Source organism: Sinocyclocheilus rhinocerous, unplaced genomic scaffold (genome assembly GCF_001515625.1).
Source record: "Sinocyclocheilus rhinocerous isolate Xijiao unplaced genomic scaffold, SAMN03320098_v1.1 scaffold898, whole genome shotgun sequence".
In the NCBI taxonomy this organism is placed as follows: domain Eukaryota; kingdom Metazoa; phylum Chordata; class Actinopteri; order Cypriniformes; family Cyprinidae; genus Sinocyclocheilus; species Sinocyclocheilus rhinocerous.
Window position 1 is genome coordinate 1,062,624 of NW_015652144.1, and position 5,742 is coordinate 1,068,365.

General features: G+C 40.6%; 1 long non-coding RNA gene across 1 annotated transcript in view; it reads right to left on the reverse strand.

Moving 5' to 3' along the window:
• The window catches only part of LOC107713678 (uncharacterized), an 8,307-nt gene that overhangs the window by 1,065 nt on the left and 1,500 nt on the right, over positions 1-5,742 (reverse strand). The window contains exons 2-3 of the long non-coding RNA XR_001636917.1: positions 3,680-3,780; positions 3,483-3,535 (exon numbers count right to left, since the gene is read on the reverse strand). This is a non-coding gene — a long non-coding RNA (uncharacterized LOC107713678). The remainder of the gene's footprint in view (positions 1-3,482; positions 3,536-3,679; positions 3,781-5,742) is intronic.

Sequence of the window (5,742 nt, forward strand, 5' to 3'; positions counted from 1 at the left end):
AAACCCCATTATAAACGAGGCATTTGTTGCATCCAGTGGGGACATAATTACAGATTGTAATGACTTATACTGTCTTTTTACGTGTTGCGTTGCATCGCTCCGCGTAAACATAAAACCATGTCTGCATTTGTGATCGGAGAAATGACAAACTACAAACGCTACTCTACACTGCTCAAAACTCGTGTTTGAATCGTCAGTGGCAAATTAAATAAATTAAACAATTTTAAATTTAAAAAATTTATTTAATAAATTAAATAAAAATGTACTTACAGTCTGTGAGTCAGAACAGCCAGCAGCACCAAGAGCTTGTAACACTCCAAAGAGAAAGGAAAAATTGAAATCGCATCATATGACCCCTTTAAGAAATGAACAAATGAAACCAACAGCCCAATGCATTTGAGAAGTAAGAAGAAAAACAACAAATGCATTATTTATTTTTTGGTCATATTTTTTTTTCTCAGATTTGCCTCAAGGTTGATGACACCTCTCTAGGTGGATCCCAGCTTTTGCTAACCCATATGTTAACCATAAGAGGGAGACAAAGAGTGTCTTGTACATTTCTTGATCACTTGGCTCAAGAATAGCCTATATTATTTTCCCCAAAACAATGCGTTCAGATCTCTGAACAATTAGTTTCTTGTCAGATACCAGATTTGAAATTCTTTTTCATTTAAGTGAACTGTACACGGTTTGGCACATGTATGCAAAAGCGTAAGTAGCCTGCATGCTACAATTTGCACAATAACTATTGATTCTCAGCTAAACTGTCATACACTTCAAAACTTTTAAACATGCTTTCATAGTGTGAGCCATTCACACGCAAACCAATCCATTCAATTATCAAAATATGTCAGACAAACATGTACATTTCATAAATATCTCTGACATGGAATTGTCACGGTTGCCTTCTGTGGCAAAACAGTCTTTAATCCACAATCCAAAAGGGGTAACACAAGGCAGGTAGTGACACACAAGAACCACAACATCGACGTTAATACCGGACGCTATAGATACAGGAAAACACAGGGCTTAAATACTCAAACTAAACGAGATAATTAACAAACACAGATGAATACTAATGAAATAATAATGAAACAATGAGGACAGGAACAGGAACATAACCAAATATGGGCATAAGGAAACACATGAGGAGCAAAACAGACACAAAACACGGAACAGAGTCTGACATTACTCCCCCTTCCCGGAAGGCGCGTCCTCGTGCCTCACAACATCCAACGGGGAGGGGGGGGGGCGCTCTGGAGGTCCCTCAGGACAGACACGGGACGGCAGGCCCGAGCGGTACCCGTTCCGGGACCCATGGCGGATCAGGCAGCTCGGGGAGCCATGGCGGAGCAGGCAGTTCAGGAGGCCATGGCGGAGCAGGCAGCTCGGGGAGCCATGGCGGATCAGACAGTTCAGAAGGCAATGGCGGAGCAGCCTCCGAGGCCGCGGCCCCAACTCCTGACCCGGCCTCTACGGCTGGAGCCCTATACCCCCCCTCAAAAAAAATACTTGGGGAAGATTACGTGCTCTGAGGCCCTCCGTGGGCCAGACATAGGGACCGCGACCCTGTCCAGGCCTAATTCAAGAACGGTAGCCCTTCTTGGGCTAAACTCAGGAACAGTAGCCCTCCGTAGGCTTGACAGGGGAACAGCAGCCCTCCCTGGGCTTGACGTGGAGACAGGAGCCCATTCTGGGCTAAACTCAGGAACAGGAGCCCTCCTTGGGCTACACACAGGAACAGGAGCCCTCCTTGGGCTAGGCTCGGAATCTGAGGCCCTCTCTGGGCAAGACATGAGTACAACAGCCCTCCTTGGGCTGGACGTGGAGTCAGGGGCCCTCTCAGGGTTAGACTCAGGAACCGCTTCCCTGGAAGCAACAGGAGAAGCAAGTGGCTTGGGAATGGCCTCCGCGGCCATGACAAGAGAAGCCGCCTGCCCCAGATGAGCCTCCATGGACAAGACAAGACCAACTAGACCGACTGGAACTGTTCCTATGGACACAACAAAACTTTCAAACATGGCTCCAGGGGACATGACTTGACTCTGGTCAGGGGCTAGAGCTGATACTGGAGCGAACTCTGGGGCTGGAGCCGACACTGGAGCGAGCTCTCGGGGGGCGTTCTCGGGCGAGGAAGAGGTCCATGAGCCATCCATCATTCTCCTCTTCTGGTTACAGGTGAATAGGGCGGCCGGCGGGTTTGACTGATGAACGGCCGGCGGGCTTGAGTGAGCCGCGGCCGGCAGGCTTGACTGATGAACGGCCGGCAGACTTGACTGATGAGTGGCAGGCGGACTCGCAGTACTCGCAGTGATCCTGTAGAATTCCCACGCTTACTCCATGAAGGGGAGATCTCAGTGGGCTAAGGCGGAAAAACGAGCGGCGACTTCCATGCCGCGGGAAGAAAAAACAAGAAAACAAAAGACTTTCAAAACCGAAAAAAAACAAAACGAGGAGAAGGGGCACCGCTTACTGTATTGGTCCGGTATTCTGTCACGGTTGCCTTCTGTGGCAAAACGAAGAACACGGAGACGAGGATAAACTCAAAATAAACATTCTTTAATCCACAATCCAATAGGGGTAACACAAAGCAGGGAACACAAGGCAGGTAGTGACACACAAGAGCCACAACATCGACTTTAATACCGGACACTAGATACAGGAAAACACAGGGCTTAAATACTCAAACTAAACAAGATAATTAACAAACACAGGTGGATACTAATGAACTAATAATGGAGAGGACAGGAACAGGAACATAACCAAATATGGGCAATAAGGAAACACATGAGGAGCAAAACACACATAAAACACGTAACAGAGTCTGACAGGAATGTGTATTATGTCTGCTAAAAATGGGAAAATTACCTGCCATAGTAACAAATCACTGTCTTACCAAATGAAACATTTATGTTTGGAAGCATATAGAGCTTCCCTGCATGTAATTTTGTGGCTATTTTCCTGTTCACTAGGAACTAGGAAGAAATGTGTAAAAATGGACATGCAAATGTGAAATTTGCTTTCTTGGCAAGAGCACTAAACTGATGCCATGGTGTGTTTCTGATTTGCATCTGTGGTGTCTGATTTGCACCTTAGATAGCAAAACTGACATTTTTGTATACTATAGTAAGCAGTCAGTGTCAACAAAAAAGTACAGTAAAAATTAAATAGCGTAAAGACATTTTGACCAGTACAGCTCACAGGAAGACAAAAAAAAACTTTTCATTTTGGTGGCATTTTTACTGAGACAATAACTAGGATTTGAAGCATGAATTAAATGTTTTGTGCGAGTTACTTACATTTGCGGACATGTAATAGTAATAGTTAATAGTAATAGCTCTGAAGTCGCATAAAACAGTTCAGTTTACAGAACGTTAAGACTGTCTCAAAACAGAGTTAAAGCAATTAAGAAAAAATGTAAAAATACACTGATATTGTCATACAAATATTATCACTACATTCTCATAAATTAAAGGACTTACTGTGTCAATGGTTGTGCTGCTGTTTATCTCTCCGATTTGGTGTTCATCTTGCTCTTCATTTTAAAAAAGGAGAAACAATAACATGACATGAACAGAATTGATATACGGTATATAGAATCTGCGCTGTTGAAATAAATGATAAAACGGCATGGAATGAACTGAATTTTCAAACAGATAAAAATGTAGGTCAAACTGACTGGGTCTCTGTCTCCATCTCCAGATGAAAACAACAATCAGAATCAATAACAGCAGAAGCGCAGCTGAAACTGGAAGCCACACAGCCAGGAGTTCATTATATCTGTGGGAAATATAGAAACATTTTACAATCTTGCTATTTAAAGAGCTCCAAAAATGATGTGGGAATAATTCAGCTGCATAAAAAGTACCAGAAAATAAGCAACATCTTAAATAGCCTTTATTTAACTCTGTTAATGTATTTCAGCCTAATAGTCAATTTGTTTAAGCTTTATTTTATTTTAAAGAACACCGATGTAGTTCTTTTGTGATTTGTCATTGACTTCAGGTGTATTCTTGTGAAGTACACTTGCACTTCTGCAAAGATGAAAAACAGAAAAGAAAATCACGAAGGCAATGAGGAAATTATTTAAATATATTATATTATTTAAATATATTATATTAAATATATTCTTTTTTTATTATTATTGATTTCTGAGACCCAGTATTTATTCTGCTGTGTGTATTTCTTGTCATAATGACATGGGATGGTGACAGATCCTCCCATCTTTATATTTCATACAATATTTGACCCTCCAAAGTCGCATTCAACACCTAAATTAACAACACACAAACCGTTGTCATGTCCAGGATTAATAATAAATCACTTCTCAATTTGTTCTCTGCACATGAAACAAAAGAAAAGCAACACAAACAGCTACAGAAAGCATAAATTGTGCCATTACAAATAATAAACAGGATTCATTAGTAATAAACACAGCACAACATTTAATACTAAAATAACCCACAACCCAAATAAAAGGCAGAATATTTTTTATCATTGCATATATGGCCACTGTGTACGTTTCTCTTCCTATCTGAGTTGTTTGACTGTGGTTGTAGTTACAGCTGCACTTCCCTTTTACCCTCATATAGCACTATTAACATATTACTAATGTACTGCACCACCTCTAAGAGCTGAGGATAGACTCTAGATGAGGGTTTCAGCTCTGGCCCTCAAGGTCCCCTTTTCTGCAGAGTTTAGCTTAACCCTAATCAAACACACCTTAACAAACCAATCAAGGTCTTCAGTTTACTAGAAAGTTACCGGCAGGTGAGTTTGGAGCTAAACTTTCAGGAAAGTGGACCTCAAGAGCCAGAGTTGAGAAACCCTGCTCTAGATTTCAAACAAAGTTATGGCTTGGTCACTGTCACATTTCTGTTTTCTGTCCACTACAGAGGGATCTGAGATGATGATGTGTACAAAACGCTGATACTTAATAGTAAGTATGCTTTTAGCATAACGTTCTTGAAGTGCTATATTTTTAATGGCGCATAGCGCATCACTGATAACTGCATAACTGATGCGCTGTGAGGAATATAAAAGATTAGGCTATTAGCTTAGGCTACTCCTCATTGAAAGTGTTTTAAAAATGTCTTAAAACAGATCTATTAGTTGCGATGTATTTTAAAGCAAAGTTGTGGTTGATTTCGACTTCACACTTGCTCTAGATTTCAAACAAAGTTATGGCTTGGTCACTGTCACATTTCTGTTTTCTGTCCACTACAGAGGGATCTGAGATGATGATGTGTACAAAACGCTGATACTTAATAGTAAGTATGCTTTTAGCATAACGTTCTTGAAGTGCTATATTTTTAATGGCGCATAGCGCATCACTGATAACTGCATAACTGATGCGCTGTGAGGAATATAAAAGATTAGGCTATTAGCTTAGGCTACTCCTCATTGAAAGTGTTTTAAAAATGTCTTAAAACAGATCTATTAGTTGCGATGTATTTTAAAGCAAAGTTGTGGTTGATTTCGACTTCACACACAAACGTAAGTAGAATAAGCTAATTAAATTGGTCTTTATTTTAACGTAGCCTAATACAATTTTTTTTTCGTCAATGATAGAAATATGATTTAACCCTCATCCGTCCCGCCCAAACCTATAACAAAATTGTCCCTCGCGGGTCAAAATGACCCGAAGGCCAAAAAATACACCTTTTTTTTTTTTAAGCTTATATTGGTCCATTTTTATAATTTTTATGTAATACATTTTATGTAGGTTTTTTTTTTTTTTTT